Source organism: Mandrillus leucophaeus, unplaced genomic scaffold (genome assembly GCF_000951045.1).
Source record: "Mandrillus leucophaeus isolate KB7577 unplaced genomic scaffold, Mleu.le_1.0 Scaffold223, whole genome shotgun sequence".
NCBI lineage: Eukaryota > Metazoa > Chordata > Mammalia > Primates > Cercopithecidae > Mandrillus > Mandrillus leucophaeus.
The window spans coordinates 3,202,087-3,220,000 of record NW_012102288.1 but is presented as its reverse complement, the minus strand read 5'-3'; positions in this window follow the sequence as shown (position 1 = coordinate 3,220,000).

Below are 17,914 nucleotides of genomic sequence, written 5' to 3'. Positions count from 1 at the left end.
ATGGATCTTCCTCCCTCTGCCACCCTTAGGATTAAGGAAGTGGGGAAAGGTCAGAGGCATTTGAACCAGAGTAACTCCATCTTGAATACGGACTAGCTAAAATAAGGCTAAGACCTACTGCGCTGCGTTCCCAGATAATTAAGGCATTCTAAGTCACAGGATGAGATAGGAGGTTGATACAAGGTAGAGGTTGTAAAGCCCTTGTTGATAAAACAGGTTGCAGTAAAGAAGCCAGCTAAAACGCACCAAAACTGAAATGGCAACGAGAGTGACCTCTGGTCATTCTCACTGCTATACTCCCACCGGCTTGATAGTTTGTAAATGCCATGGCAATGTCAGGAAGATACCCTATATGGTCTACAAAGGGGAGGCATGATCCCAGCACTTTGGGAGGCCGAGATGGGCAGATCACGAGGTCAGGAGATTGAGACCATCCTGGCTAACACGGTGAAACCCCGTCTCTACTAAAAAAAAATACAAGGTGTCTGTAGTCCCAGCTACTCGGGAGGCTGAGGCAGGAGAATGGCGTAAACCCCGGAGGCGGAGCTTGCAGTGAGCTGAGATCTGGCCACAGCACTCCAGCCTGGCTGACAGAGCGAGACTCCGTCTCAAAAAAAAAAAAAAAAAGGGGGGGAGGCATGAATAATCCACCTCTTGTTTAGCATATGATCAAAAAATAACCATAAAAATGGGCAACCAGCCGCCCTCAGGGCTGCTCTGTCTACAGAGTAGTCATTCTTTATTCCTTTACTTTCTTAATAAACTTGCTTTCACTTTATGGACTCGCCCTGAATTCTTTCTTGCTTGAGATCCAAAAACCCTCTTGGAACCGCTTTCCTGTAACAATGCCACTGCACTCTAGCCTGGGTTACAGAGTGAGATCCTGTCTCAAAAAAAAGGGGAGCATCTTTATCATATGAATGAGAGCGGATTTATCTTGCAGCATAGCAACGCAACTGGCTGATTTTTAAAACAAGCACTTCTACACATTAAGAGCTCAGCAAAATTAATGAAGAAAAAAGTGAGATTGAAAATATTACTATTTTGGAAGACAGAATGAAAACAATTTGACCTAGGCCTATCTGCTGCCTATTAGAATCATCCGAGGGGCTTAAAACACAGACATACACACACGCACACACAGAACTTTGGCCTCCCATACACACAACCTCAGCCCTATTCCAGAAATTAACCCCTCGGCTCCATGTTCCAGAAATCGATCTGGAAGAGGACCCTGATATCAGTGGCTTCTAAAATCTTCCCAGGTGATTTTAACATGCAGCCATGATTGAGAACCACGGATCTGGACCATGATGAACAACAGCTGCTAAAACTACTAATAGGGAGCTTGACAGTGAAAAGATCAGGCTGACAACACTAAACACTGAGCATCATGAACAGGGGGACAACTAGACACGAGGGTCCCTCTGATGTGACACAATGGAAAGTATGCAGTGCTGCCTGAAAAGAACTCTTGTCAACATAGTTAACTTGGAATTCAGTCAAACTTCTAGATACCAGTTTATAGAAAATACAGGAAACAAAGGCACACTTTAAGGATGCATAGTAAAATCAGCAAAATTTGTAGGTGGAGCTCAGCTGGCTTACTATTCACAATGGTCCCCAGGTAAGCAAGCTAAGGATCACCTGAGAGACTGTTAGAAATGCAGCACCTTAGCTGCCACCCCAGACCTGCAGAATCTGAGTCTGTAGTTTATATGCATGTTTGAGCAGCACTGTTCTCTGGGCCTAGTGACAAATATGTTTCAAAGGACTTTCTACTTTTATATTTCCATAATAAATTTTTAAAAATTGAATGGAAAACAAAGAAGGAGGAGGAGCCTGTAGAGTAAAGAGATTTAAGAGATATTTCAAACGAATGCAACAGGCAGACATTTTTTATATTCTGATTTCAACACGATGACTATGAAAATATATAGACAAATGCTCATCAACTTACAATGAGGTTATGTTACTGGAAAGGGGTCTGGATCCAGACCCCAAGAGAGGGTTCTTGGATCTTGCACAAGAAAGCATTCGGGGCGAGTCCACAGAGTAAAGTGAAAGCAAGTTTATTAAGAAAGTAAAGGAATAAAAGAATGGCTACTCTATAGATAGAACAACCCTAAGGGCTGCTGGTTGCCCATTTTATGGTTATTTCTTAATTATATGCTAAACAAGGGGTAGATTATTCATGCCTCCCGTTTTTAGACTATACAGGATGAACAAAGAGGTGAGCATTCTCAGAGGTCTCCTGAGATCTAAGGAACAGGTAGGTGAGAGGCTGCCAGGCTCAGAGCAGCCAGGAAGATATGCCTCTGACAGAGAAAGTCTAGACATCTGAGATTGTGGCCTATCTCAACCAGATGGGGCTAGGCAGAACAGCAAAGCTATGACGGCTAATTGTACATGTCCACTCAACTGGGCTAAGAGATGCTCAGAGAGTTGGTAAGATAATATTTCTGGGTGTTTCTATAAGGATGTCTCTGGAAGATATTAGCATTTGAATCAGAAGACTGAGTGAGGAAAATCACCCCCACCAATTTGGGCCAGCATCATCCAATCAATCAAGGGCCCGGATAGAACAAAAGGATGGAGGAAGGATGAATTCGCTCTTTTTGCCTGAGCTGAAACATCCATCTTCTTCTGACTTCAGATATCAGTGCTCCTGTTTCTCAGGCTTTGGGACTTACTCCATTTAGTCTCCTGATTATCGGGCCTTAGTACTTGGACTGAATTACACCACCAGCTTCCCTGGTTCTCTAGTCTGCAGATGGTGGATCTTGGAACTTCTCAGCCTCCATAACTGCGTGAGCCAATTCCTATAATAGATCTCCTGTTATATGTGTATATGTATCCTATTTGTTCTGTTTCTCTGGAGAACCCTGACTAATACACAAGCCATTGGATGGTATACAGAGCTGGGAACTGCTCTTCCCCTCTGTGGGAGGAGTTCATGGTGCTGTGGGTAGCTACAGCAGGACAAAAATGGGAGCTTTTAGTGTGCCTCTCAGGAAGAGGGGCAAATGCATGGAACCTCTGTGAGATGGTGCTACAGCCAGAGAAATAGTATTGGGTTTGTGTCAACCTATTGTAGCCCATACTGAATGGCCTGGAAAATACTGATTACATGTTAGAGGCCTATCCCTCCCATCTCCCGCCACCCCTTCCACCGCCCCTGCTGCCTAGAATAGAAGCATCTCAATGATCATGTTCTTTGGGGTTTTTTCAGTGTCTAAAAATGCCTGACTCATTGGAGGCTCTCTCTGGTTGAATGGTGTGTTTTCAGTTGGATGAGTGGATGGGTGAATAATGAACAATGTTGTTAATAACTTGGACTGTTTGGATAATAGAGTTCACCAAACCTCCTGAGCCAATGGTCTCCCTATGTAAGGAAAGAAGGGAGGAAAAAAAGGAGACATGAATAGAATGTGTCATTCACTTATTCAACAACAATTTGTTCTGTGCCACTAAGAACCAATGCTAGGCACTAGAGGAATAATGATAATCAAATCCAGAGTGATCCTTGCTCTCATGAAGTTGACAGCCTGGTGGCCTACTGTGTGTCAGTCTGAAGTCACATAATTGCATAATAACCAGGACCAGGGGCTGGCCCCCCACAGAACTCTACCTATCTCTGTTCCTTGTCTCTGCTCCTCTCTGTTCATTTTCTTGCACGTGGCAAATGGACATTGGAAGCCCCTAAGTTTTACATGTTAGAGCTGCAGTAACTGGAGAGAGATCTGGTTACATCTCTTGACCCCAATTCCAAAAATGCAGGACTAGCAGCTGATCACCTCAGCTGGGATCTAGAGCCTACTCCTTAGATACCCATTGCCTATGAAGAGACAGAGGAATAGAGTTACAGTGGAACATTGCAATTCCTGTGGGAACTTCTAAGATGGCAAAGGAAGAGGCATAGTTACCAGTTATTTCTTTTTCAGGGAGGTATGGACACAAGGGGAATCTTGGACAGACAAAATAACAAGTGCCCTCTGCAGAGATGGAGAGAAAGATGTGGTGGGGTAGGCTACAGTGGCACACTGTGTCAGCTGGGGAAGAAAGGCTGAGAAGCACTGTGCCCTGAGGCTTCCCGAGGGCCATGGGCAGGCAGGGCCTGGTGCTTCCAGGCAAGTGTGTTGAGAAGTTCAACAGACAGATCTGGGTTTGAATCCTACCTGGCTCTTTATTTGCTAAGAAGTTGCTTCACCTTTGAACTTCACTTTCTCCATCTGGGAAATAGGAATGGTCATACTTACCCCCACAGGATTAATGTGAGCATTCAAAGGAAGAATATTCTCAAAGCACTGATCAAGTGACAGGCAAAGAGTAAGCACCCAATATATGACAGCTGTTGTTCTGATTTAGGACAAAGTCATCTCTACAGGGATGTTTATATCCCAAAATGATTACCTCTCCTTGTTGATAATTACGCTGGCCCAGATGACTGCATTTATGAACATTCTAGAAGGTGGATCAACCTTGATGATGATGTTCTTGATAAAGACCCTAGGTTGGAAAGATCATGTGGTGAGTTAGTCTGGGCATTGAGGAAATAAATTCTTACATTTTTGCCCACATGAACGTCTTTGAGGTGCCCCCAGCCAAATGGAGACTTTTCAGGAAATTAACTAAGATCCATAGTACATGTTATCTAATGTTTTTCTCACAACAGCTATGGTTTACTGAGCATTTGTTATGTAGAAGACACTGGATCAAGTAGATAACTTTGGAACCCCCACCCTGTCCACAGTGATGCCCCTCCTCTGAGAACTGCTCGGCCTCCCCCCACCTCCTGCATAGGGGTGGTGGGCTCCTGTCAGTCATGATTGTGATATATCAACCATATCCCAGCCAAGGTGGGCTTTCCAGGTCCATTGAGTCACCAATTGAAACTAAGTCCATCTTCATCCTAGGAAGTTGGCACTGAGACTTCGAGCAGCTGCATGTGTGACTGGAACTGAAGCACAATAACTCAGGGACTGTGGGACAGACATATTGTGTCACATGAAGAGAGGAAAAATTGATAAACAGAGTAAAACAAAACCAGTGGATAAAGAAAGGTGAAGAGATTGAAAGAGGGCACCAAGAAATGTAATTTCAGTACATCATTGCATGAAACTGGGAAGAGCCTTATGAATCAACTCTTCCTTGGATCTGGAAAGCATGTTGTTCATTATATGCCAGCACTTATATATGAGAAACGAGTAGAACCTGCTCATTCATCAGTTGAATTGCTGTACTACTTTCTCCAGGGTTTCTCTACAAGCCTAGTACTTACTCCCTAAACAGTGTTAGACAAAGTGGGTGTGCACACCATCTGAATTGACTCCCTCCCTGCCACCTGCCACTGCAGAGTTCTTATAGTCCAAGCATGCTCCAAACTCTGAGAAGAGCTATAGTATGATAGTTATATTGATTTTCATATCAGCCTTCTAATAATCTTTTTCTTTTCCTTTTTTTCTTTTCTTTTTTTTTTTTTTTTTTTTTTGAGACGAAGTTTTGCTCTGTTACCCAGGCTCCGATCTCGGCTCACTACAACCTCTGTCTCCCAGGTTCCAATGATTCTCCTGTGTCAGCCTCCTGAGTAGCTGGGATTACAGGTGCCCAGCACCATGCCTAGCTAATTTTTTGTCTTTTTGGTAGAGATGGGGTTTCGCCATTTTGGCCAGGCTGGTCTTGAACTCCTGACCTCAAGTGATCTGCCCAGGTTGACCTACCGAAGTGCTGGGATTACAGGAGTGAGCCACCACACCCGGCCATTTTCTATTTAAAGGATAAAAACCTATCCCTTTTTGTAAGAAACACAAAAAACACTTCACTCACATATAACATGTCATAACCTTGCAGTGGGATAATGTCTAGAGACAACCAAGGATTCCATCCACTGTAGCCCCACGCTATTTATCACATTTCCATCTACCCATTGTCTCTCCAAGTTAATTTTCCAGTTAATGATTGACATTGTACAGATTGTTAAAATTGATTCTAAGCAATGTCCACTCTGGAAAGGAAATATGTTATATATGGAGAAAGAGATGAATCACTTCGCAAATTCACAACTCATCGAATATCAGAGAAATGAAAATGCTGAGACTTTGGAGTTGCAAAAGCCTGGATTTTGAGCTTCAAAATGTGCAAAATATATTCCATGTTCTGATTATCTATTGTGGCATGAAACATTACACCAAAATTCAGTAGCTTAAAACAGTCATTTAAATTTGCACACAATTTCGTGGTTTGGGAATTGAGAAGGGCTCAGCTGAGTGATTCTTGCCTCAGGTCTTTCATGAATTGTCACTCAGATGTTGACTGGAACAGGAACCAGCCAAAGGCTCGTGTGGGCTGAGCATCCAAGAGGCTTCCTCATAGGCTGGCAATGGATACTGCCTTTTGGCTAAGAGTTCAGCTGGAGCTCTTGACTAAAGTACTCATCTATGGCCTCTGGACATTGCTTGGGCTTCTCACAGCATGGTGGCTGGTTCCTGGAGGAAGCGCATGGAGAGTGAGTGTTTGGAGACCAAAGCAGAAGCTGCAAGGCTTCTTCTGATCTAGCTTCAAAAGTCACATGGCGGTATTGTCATCATATGCTGTTGGTTTTAAGTAAGTCACCAAGGCCAGCCCAGACCCAAGGGGAGGGAATTATATCCCATCTCTCTTTAGGAGAAAGGCCAAAAAATTTACTGCTATTTCCAATCCTGCAAGTGCCAAAAACAAATGATTTAGAAGAATTGGTGAACCGTGTAGCTACCTTCTGGAAACGAGGTAGAGGAATAGAGTTACACCGGGAAGGAAGAGACTTTAGACACTCAAGTCGATAGGAAAACCTTCTCTTTTCTCACATCAGCCTCGTCAAATTTTAAAGGAGGCAGATAAGACATGCCAGACTCCCAGTATAGTTTAGGGTATCTGAGACCATGGGAAACCTTGCATTACTTCTCGAAAACCCAGATGACTCACTAGCATTAAGTAGAAATGCCTAGATGCTGCGCCTAGGCCGATAGGCTTCAGACAGCCTCAGAGCTCTCCTTGTTCCAGCAATGCACAGTTCCAAATGAAACAGACCTGGTGGTGGTAATGAAGTGGGTATTGCAGTCATCTGCAAAGACTATCACCTCGAGACTAGATGGGAATGAGAATGTCTTGGCAGGCTCCTGTGTGGACAGATGTCTGTTGAGGACAGGATAGGAACTTAGATGGAACCTTAGAAAAAATTGAGAGTGTGTGTTGGGGAAGAGACCCAACAGATTTAGTTGGGTTAAATTTGGTTTATGTTCCCTAATGAAATGGGACTCAAAATAGAAATGAAACTCAGTTTTAGAAATATAGTTGTGAACTGATTCATCTCTCTCTTCACATATAGCACAACATTTCGCTTTCAGAGTGGACATTGCTTAGAATCAATTTTAATAATCTGTAAAATATCAATTACCAAAAGAAAATAAACCACACAAGAAATGCATTTTTATCACAGGGAGCAGAGGGAATATAATCTTGTTTTGCATTCAAAAGTCTGTTCTTCACAACAAAATTCAGTTTTAGAAATATACAGTCTTTCACACTTGAATTTGCAAACTGATTCATCTCTCTCTCCATATATAACACAATGTTTCCTTGACAGAGTGGACATTGCTTATAATCAATTTTAACAATCTGTACAATATCAATTATAATAGAAAATATGCCACACAACAAATGCATTTATATTACAGGGAGCAGAGGGAATATTATCTTGTTTTGTATTCAAAAGTCTGTTCTTCACAACAATTTCTGAGGCTCTGATAGATCTGAGTTTTAGAATCCCAGAAAGATGGTCTGAATAAGATTTATTCTGAAAAAGCAAGACTGGCAGTGTTTTAAGCTTTTCTAAATCTTAACTTCTAAATCCAAGTGTCTAGCTTTATTGTCTGGATTAAATATTTCAAGTCAAAATGTCCTGACTTTTGGGTGCTTTTATTGGTTTATATCCTATAATAAAATGAAGCTAGGTAACGAGTGGGTCATCTTCAAAAAGATGTATTATCATTCTGATAATTTGAAGAACATACAATTATATAAAAGTACAAATCAAAAACTAAGTAATTCATATGAAACGACTTCAATTAACCATGTAACCAAAAAAGACCTATGAAGAATTCAAATAAGCCAAGTGCAGTAGCTCAGGCCTGTAATCCCAGCACTTTGGGAGGCCAACGCTAGCCAATCACTTGAGCCCAGGACTTTGAGACCAGCCTGGCCAACATGGTGAAACCCTGTCTCTACAAAAAAATGCAAAAATTAGCCAGGTATGGTGGTGAGTGCCAGTAGTTCCAACTACTAGGGAGGCTGAGGGGGGAGGATCACTTGAGCACAGGAGGATCTCTTATGGCAGAGACTGCAGTAAACCATGATCACACCACTGTACTCTAGCCTGAGTATCAGAGTGAGACCCTAGCTCAAAAAAAAAGATTCAAATAAACTCAAAATGAAAATTCGTGAGAAACAGATTGCTGATTTATTTAGAAATATATTTTTCATAGTGTGTGTTCATATGTCTATTATTCTAAAAATGATTTATACATCTAGAATATAATGGTAAATCTCTAATCTATTCATTCAAATTAATATCTATTATTGATTTGAGGTAAGAGAATAATGAGAGTATTTAGCTATAACTGAATAAATAAGGTTAATTCATTTTAAATCATTTTAGTTGTGATTTTGGCTTTCATTTAAACTCTCGCTTTATTTTAAACTTAGGATAAATTGGAAATAATTCTCAGTATCTGTGACTTAAGTTTTAAGCATATAGTAAGCACATTCTAGAAAATTCCCTGCATTTTTAACAACTGAACTTATTTGCTTGAGATAAAGTGTTGACTTCCTCAGTCAAATGGCACCAAACAGAACTCCAAGCAATGGGTATTAATAGAATATCATCTTGCACCAGCTTTCTCTAGCTCTTTCTTTCCTTTTGTAACTATTTCCAAATCTATCTTTTATTTAAGGGAAATTATTTTAAAAAAGACTCAATAGACCATGAACATCAATCATTTCCCTCTACCTATTTGCAGAAAAGGTGAGATAAGAAGCAATTACTGTGCATTTACCTTGTTCTAGCCAGAAGAACGTTAGCAGGCAGGCAAAGCTGCTAAATAGGTAATTTCACAGCTTTCAAGTGTGCCTCTAAAGTAAAAAATCAAAGGCAGTAATTCCATCTTTAATGTGTGTAAGAACAAAAGGAATTAAATAGACCAGTAACTATATGCCTTTTAAAATTATGTTTATCCTCAGCCTAGGATTCTGGAAATGTATCTTCAGCCATCTTGGCATTATGCCTCCATTCTGCTTGGTCTACTCAAACTGGGTTTTAGTCATGTGGATTCTTGGGCAATTTCAGAGGAAGAATAAAGATTTTCCTTTCTATGAAAAAGTCAATTCAGTAAGCTAGCACACAGTACAAGCTCATGGTTCCTTGAATATTGAATACATATTTTCTGGTTTATAGAAAATCTTTATGAACTGCTTGTGATATAAAGTGAGATTTCTTTGCTCCCACGAAGATGTTGCCTTGGCACATACTGTTCTCACTTAGAAAGGTCTGCACTTCACTATCCTTGCAGGACATTGCTTGGCACTAGTAACTAAATTGTTACCAACAGTGGAAAATAAAGCTTTGTAAAATAATCAGAGATAGCTAGATAAGCAAAAAAGTTAGCTTATTTAAACTGTATTGAAAAAAATTAAGCAAAATCAATTCTTTCTTTAAGAAATCTCAGTGACATGTTACATATTAATCCAGCATTTAAAAATTGTGAACCTTAAAACATGGAACTTCGTAATTCAGTGCAATTCAGCCCTTAAGCGTTTGGTACGTGTTTTCTTCATGTATGTGTATGTGTGTGGACCATACGTTTAAGTGCAAACATGCATCCTTATACTGGAAGCTTCATTTTAAGAAAACTTAACATAAAAATACTAACTTATAAAACATGATATTAGAGGCAATTATCCACATTCACAGGTCTGCTTTTAGTTTTGAAATGATTTGATGAGTTTAAGGGGGATGCTCTTTGAGTATATTTAAATTGTTCTGTTAAAATGTTTTGATTGACATTTACTTTCTCTGTGAGCTGTACCTGGCAAATAGCAACCTCAGTTATAGTTACGAGTTAGTAGCTGCCCTGTTTATGTCAGCATAATTCATTTATTTTAGAAATTTTACCAACCTACTTATTGCTATGGTCTGAATGTTTGCGTCCCCCTAAAATTCATATGTTGAAACCTAATCTCCAAGGTGATGCCATTAAGAAGTAGGGCCTTTGGGAGGTGCCTAGGTTATGAGGACAGAGACCTCATGAATGGAATTAGTGCCCTTAGGGCCATTATAAATGAGGCCCAAGGGAGTTTGCTTGCCCCTTCTACCATGTGAAGACTGAGCAAAAAGGCATGGACTGATATGGTTTGGCTCTATGTTCCCACCCAAATCTCATCTTGAATTGTAATCCCCATGTGTCAAGGAAGGGAAGTGATCTGATCATGGGAAACAGTTTCCCCCACGCTATTCTCATGATAGTGAGTGAGTGCTCACCATATCTGATGGTTTTACAAATGTTTGGCATTTCCTCTGCTTGCACTTCTGTCTCCCGCCACCATGTGAAGAAGGTCCTTGCTACCCTTTTGCCTTCTGCCGTGATTGTAAGTTTCCTGAGGCCTCCCCAGCCGTGTGAGACTGTGAATCAATTAAACCTCTTTCCTTTATAAATTACCCAGGCTTGGGCAGTATTTTTATAGCACTGTGAGAACTGACTAATACACCGTCTATGAAGAAACAGGCCCTCACCAGACACCAAATCTGCCTGAGCCTTGACCTCAGACTTCTCAGCATCCAGAACAGTGAGAAATAAATTTCTGTTGCTTATAAACATCTCAGTTTACGGCATTTTGTTCCAGCCACTGAATGGACTAAAATACTTATCCACTAGACTCCAGAAAAGTAATTTAATGTATTTTGGCAAATCCACACACTACGACTGATTTTCAGTTTTTTTCTTCAGTCTTTTTTGGTACAGAAGCAGATGGATTTTTCCTCATAAGTTCCAGTTATGCTTTCAAATAGCTGTAGTGTGGAACCATACCTCCCAAAATACTGTGTCTTCTGGGCAAAATCTGTATGAAAGAGGGCCAGCCATTGGATTCCCATTTCACCTAGAATAAAATCCAAACTCCTTAACAGGACTTAACGGGAGTGAGTCATCTGCCACCTGCCACCCCCCTCCTCAAGCCATGTCCCTGCCCTCTACTTTTCAGCCAAGCCCCAGGGGCCTCCTTCGGCTTGGGGTACACAAAGACACTGAGCACTTTCTCTCTTCAAACCCATGAAAATGCTGGTTCCTTTGCCCCAGAACCTCCCTTCCATCTCTTTGCATGCCTAGTTTTCTCTCAATTTTTATGTTTCCCTTACCATTCATCTAAAGTAAAGTTCTCCCCAGCTACTCTCTATTATAGTCTGATAATAGCTGTGTCCCCACCCAAATCTCGAATTGTAGTTCCCATAATTCCCATGTATCGTGGGAAGGACCCGGGGGGAGAGAACTGAATCACAGGAGCGTTTTTTCTCATACTGTTCTCATGGTAGTGAATACGTCTCACGAGATCTGATGGTTTTATAAATGGAAACCCCTTTCACTTGGTTCTCATTCTCTCTTGCCTGCCGTAGTGTAAGATGTGCCTTTAGCCTTCCTCCCTGATTGTGAGGCCTCCCCAGCCATGTGGAACTGTGAGTCTATTAAAACTTTTTCCTCTATAAACTATCCAGACTTGGATATGTCTTTTAATTAGCAACCTGAGAACAATCTAATTCATAGTCCCTGCTTAATTTCCTTCACATCCCAATCATAGGCTATAATTACTGAGATATTTATCACTTTTTCTTTTGTGTTTGTAGTCTGTCTCCTCCCACTACAATGCGAATTCCTTGAGGTCAAAGGCCTTTGTCCCATCTTGTTCAGCACTGTATCTCTGTCCTAGTGCAACATTTTATAGATTAGAACTAAAAAAATTATTTGCTGAATCAGTGGATAAATGGAAAAGGCTGTTGCCAGTGATTCTGAAAACCTGGGTTCTAGGCTGATTCTACCATTGATCAGCTTTGTGACGTTAGATAAATTTCAACCTCTCTGAACCCCAGTGCTTTCATCTGTAAACTAAAGGGGAGCACTAGATGTGTTGAGTTTTGATACTTGATTCTTCCTTCTTTGTTTCCTTACAATACCAGAACAACCAGTATTGAGGGCAGCCTTAGAAGAAAGCATGCATAGGTCTTGAGGTAGAACAATAGGATGAGGATGTATAATAACAGAATTTTAATCAGCTTCAGTGCATCCTCATCTCAGATGCATGAGTCCTGGCTTTCACCTACAATACCTAATAGCCACCTTCCTACTATGTGAGAGCTGCTTCTCCACCTCTACTGCCATCCTCTTCCATATCTTCCCCAATATTAGAATGACAAAACTGTCACTTCAGGATGTGGGGGCAGCATGGAAAGAAATACAGATTTAGAAAGACCCCTTGTTGGAATGTCCAGTATTTGTGAAGATGTCATGACGCAGAAGATGTTGATACGGACTGGCAGAGAGCAGTGGGGAGAACATTTCAAGATAAGGAGTGGAGTGCAGTGAGTGGAATAGTGGCCATGCCATTTCAGAGATGCATCCAAGTTGCCCTGCTAAATGCTCTGTTCACTTGTTCACTGCCCAACGTCAGCCTCGGGAATCTTTTCATAGCTTTCTTCACAGGGCTGTGCTATGGAGGCAGGAGGGCTGTCCTTAATTACGTGTTATTTATTTCAAGAAAATCCTGGCCTTTTGACATGAAGCAGGACTGGGTGGGATCCACGTGACAACATGTTGGCAAAGAAGAGATATAAATCATGAAACTAAGAAAAAATGAGCCACAAGAAAATCTGAGCAGTAGTGCTTGGCGAAGAGTGGGAGACTGTGGCAGAAAGTTGCTGATGGAAAGGGAAGTTGGGCTGGTATTTGCAGCATAGAAGTTAAAGATAGACTGAGAAAAGACCTTGAAACTCATAGAACTAAGATGATTAGTTCATTAATTCAGAAATTAAAATTCAAGACTTTGAGAGAGGAAGGAGAGCTAGAGTGTAGACTACTGAAGTTTTGGACGTGAAAAGAAAGAAGGAAATAGCAAAAGGGAAAACTAGCCAAGGATAAAGAATTTTAAAAATTTGCTGTGGAGTGTTTGTTGGTTTCTTCTGAGTGTGGGTGCATGGCTAAGACGGTTAGGACAGTGGAGACCTGGGCCGGTTTCTAAGTAGAAGGAAGCCTTCCAAAGGACAGAGGCAGCTGAGGAGACCAGCTGGAGAGCAGAGGGATTGTACAGCATGCTTATGTACATGATAGATTTGTGATTGTTTATTTCCATCTATTAGTTTTATTACTGTATTAGGGGATATAATTGACACTTTAAAATATATGTGTATTTTATATAATGTATTATATACAATATATTATATATATATATGAAATATTGAGACCAGCCTAGCCAACATGGCAAAACTCCATCTCTACTAAAAATACAAAAAATTAGCTGGGTGTGGTGGGCACCTGTAATCCCAGCTACTTGGGAGGCTGAGGCAGGAGAATCACTTGAACCTGGGAGAGGGAGGTTGCAGTGAGCTGAGATTGCACCATTGCACTACAGCCTGGGTGACAAGAGCAAGACACTGTCTCAAAAAAAAAAAAAAAGTGTACAGAGTTAAGTGTACAACTGGATACATTTTTTGGTTTTGTTTTCATTTTTGTTTTTGAGATGAGTCTCCCTCTGTCACCCCCAGGCTGGAATGCAGTGGCGTGACCTCAGCTCACTACAACCTCCACTTCCTGATTTCAAGTGATTCTCATGCCTCAGCCTCCCAAGTAGCTGGGACTACAGGAGTGTGCCACCACGCCCAGCTAATTTTTGTATTTTTAGTAGAAACGGGGTTTTGCCATGTTGGCCAGGCTGATCTTGAACTCCTGGCCTCAGGTGATACGTCTGCTTCGGCTTCCCAAAGTGCTAGGATTACAGGAGTGAGCCACCATGCCCAGCCTCAACTGGCTAAGTTTTAACATACACATACACCTATGAAACGATCATCATAATCATGATAATGAACTTATTCACATCCTCATGCCCTTTGGAAATCCCTTTCTCCTGCCTGGTCCCGTACCACTCATCTGCTTTTTGTCACAATGAGTTAGTTTGCATTTTCTAGAAGTTTATATAAATAGAAGCATACAGCAGGTATTTTGTTTGTTTGGTGTCTTTCACGCAGCACAATTATTTTGAAATTCATCTATGCTTTTGTATGTACTCATTCCTTTTTTTTATTGCAAAGTAGTTGAATTCTTTTCCTGTGGCCACTGTAACAAATTACCACGAACTGGGTGGCTTAGACAGCAGAAATTATTCTTGCACAAGTCTAGTGGCTAAAAGTCCAGAATTCAGATGTCAGCAAAGCTGGTTCCTTCTGGAAGCTCTAAGGGAGAATCTGTTGCCGGCCTCTCTCCTGGTTTCTGGTGGCTGCCAGCAATCTTTGGTGTTTCTTGGCTTGTAGCTGCATCATTAGATTCTGCATCGTAGAAACGGACAGTAGAAAAGGAAACACAGAGAGACTCACGGATTAAGGTGAAGAGGATGAGGGAGTAAGAAAGAAAGACGAAATGGAATAAGTTGGAAGGGGTTAAAAGGAAGTGAGGTGAACTTTCCACTTCCGCCTTTCAGTCAGCATTTTTTAAGTTGTTCTTTTGGCAGTTTACTCCAACTTGAATTTAAAATGTACGAGAAAAAAAACCTTTCTGTTCCAGCAAAGGGATTGCCCAACCTATTGTGTTAGTCTAACTCTGACTCCATGACTGAGCACCAGATGGCGCACTGCCCAGAGCCAAGGCACCTCCCTGGCGGCTGTAAAGAGTTCAGTGCACAGCCTCAGCCACTCTTAGGCGACTTTCCACAATTGCAAATGAAACTGAGCCCAGCCTACTCAACCTTCCCTTCCTCTTCTAGATCACTGAGGAAGTCTACTGTCCCAACCATATGCCCTGTTTCGGAGCAAAACTTCTCAAAAAGGCTGTAGGTAGCTGGTGTTTCCACTGCCTCACGTCCCATTTTCTCCTCAACCCACTCCAGTCAGGCTTGTGTCCCCATCTTCTCTCCTCAGGTCAGCAGTAGCCTCCGTGGTACCAAATTCAATGCCACTCTTCTGTCCTCTTGCCTGTCTGTTGGCCTCATGATGCCACACTTTCTTGGACTTCCTTCTACTTCACTGACCCCTCCTCCTCAGATGCCTTGGCTGGCTCCACCCAGCCTTCTCTTCTCCACCTGCTCTCTCCCCCGAGGCGATCTCCTCAGCCCTTCTCTATCTTCAGAGGTGTGACTTCCAATACTAGGTCATAAAAGACATTGTAGTTTCCCTCTTGCTTACATACTCCAGAGAAAGTTAGCTGCCATGTCCTGGGGACATTCAAGCAGTCCTACAGAGAAGCAGACATGCCAAAGAAGTGAGATGTATTGCCAACTTTCAGAGAGGAACTGAGGCCTCTGCCAACAGCCATGTGAGTGAGCCATCTTGGAAAGAGATCCACTAGCCCCAGTCAAGCCCTCCGCTGACGCAGCCTTTGTTAGTGACTTGATTGCAACGTCCTGAGAAATGCTGATTCACCACCCAGCTAAGCTGCTCCCAGATTCCTGACCGTCAGAAACTGTGTGAGATAATAAATATTTGTTGCTTTAAGTCCCTAAACTTCGGGGTGAGTTGGTATACAACAATTGGTAACTAATACACCCATGCTGACCTCATCCCCAATACTTCCTCACCATGCTCCCAAACACCAGTGTACCTAAAACACACCCAACTTGTTCCTGACTAACACCCTGTCTCATTGTTCCCTCTGACTAAGACCCTCTCACACTGGATCTTCTGGTTCCTGTCATTCAGGACTTAGTCTTTCCTGGCATTCTCTGTCCCTAAAACAATTCAGGGAACAAAGTAGGTGCTCTATAAATGTTTACTGAATAGAACTATGAATAAAATACTTTAAACAGTATTTATTGGAACCATAATCCTTGAGAAGATTTTGTCGGTTTCTGAGGTTAAAGTCGAAATTTTTTTTTCTGCTAGGTATGCTTAGCTGCCCTGTTGACTTAGAATGTTGCAACTGTATTCAAAGGTTCAAAGGACAAATATATTGAAACAAAGCTGCTGAGTGCAGAGGGAAGGTGAGTAAAGATTGGAAAAATATAGGAGGCAAGGCAGAGCAAAGTCAACACAGACTAAATTTGTGCTGACTCACAGCTGCCTCATTTAAGCAGCTCTAATTGGCAAAATGTTGCTAAAACATGTTTGTTCTTCAAGAATATCCCAGAAAACTGGCAAGTTGATATACCTAATGGCTCAAATATTGACCCAATTCCCCCAGTGAAGAGAAATTAATATCCACTTCAATTACATACACACACACACACACATATATATAAACTCACTATGAAAATGGTGGATGGTGTAAATATTAAATACCAAATGTTAATTACTTCTTAACAAAAATCTTCATACTTTTATGTCACAGACTACCCAGGAATGATATTCATAATATTTAACATCTGGCATGGTAAATATATAAATCTGTATATATACCCAAAATTAAAAATAAATTTCCCTTTATTTTCTAACTACACTAAACTATATATAGCATAAAATGGATAACACTTTAGAGCAAATCAGTAATAAATTATCGTCATAATTTCCAGTCATTTATAAACTGTCCATGTCTTCAGGGCTACTTAAGTTGACAGTGGGTCTTTCTCTATGAAAGCTGTCAGCTCCTGTTGGTGCAGACTTTTCCTGCAGCTGTGACTCTCGTGACTCTCAGTGTTTTCCTAGATCCCTGTGCTGCTTTCTGCTCTTGTCTCCCAGGGAAAGTAGAGCCCCAGAGTGCTTCATCATCCCTTGTGATGGCTTAACCCTTCCCCAGTTTGTAAATAGGTGATATGGTTTGGCTGTATCCCCACCCAAATCTCAGCTTGAATTGTAGTTCTCATAATCCCCACGTGTCACGGGAGGGACCATGTGGAGATAATTGAATCATGGGGACAGTTTCCCCCATTCTGTTCTCATGATAGTGAGTGAGTTCTCACAAGACCTGATGGTTTTATAAGGGGCTTCCCCATTCTCTGGGCATTCATTCTCTCCCCTGCCGCCCTGTAAAGAGGTGCCTTCCACCATGATTGTAAGTTTCCTGAGGTATCTCTAGCCACGTGAAATTGTGAATCAATTAAACCTCTTTCCTTTATAAATTACCCAGTCTTGGGTATTTCTCTATAGCAGCATGAGGACAGACTAATACAATAGTTATTTCATTAAACTCTCTTCAGCCACTCTTTTTGTTTGGTTGGTTGTTTTTTGTGTTTTTTTTTTGTTGTTTTTTTTTTTTGAGATGGAGTCTGGCTCTGTCACCCATGCTGGAGTGCAATGGCACAATCTAGGTTCATTGCAACCTCTGTCTCCTGGGCTCAAGCGATTCTCTTGCCTCGGCCTCCAGAATAACTGGGACTAGAGGTGTGTGGCACCATGCTGGGTAATTTTTGTATTTTTAGTAGAGACAGGGTTTTGCCATGTTGGCCAGGCTGATCTCAAACTCCTAACCTCAACTTATCCACCTGCCTCGGCCTCCCAAGCTACTGGGATTATAGGCATGAGCTACTGCACCCGGCCTCTTCAGCCACTCTTTTTGAGAGGTCATTTTGCCACCTGCAGGAACCTTCTTCAATACAAATTTACATATTGACTCGTAATACTTTATATGCAAATCTTTTTCCTTGGGGTTAATTATGCACCCTTCAAAGGCTAGGATTATTATACCTTATTCATCTTGTA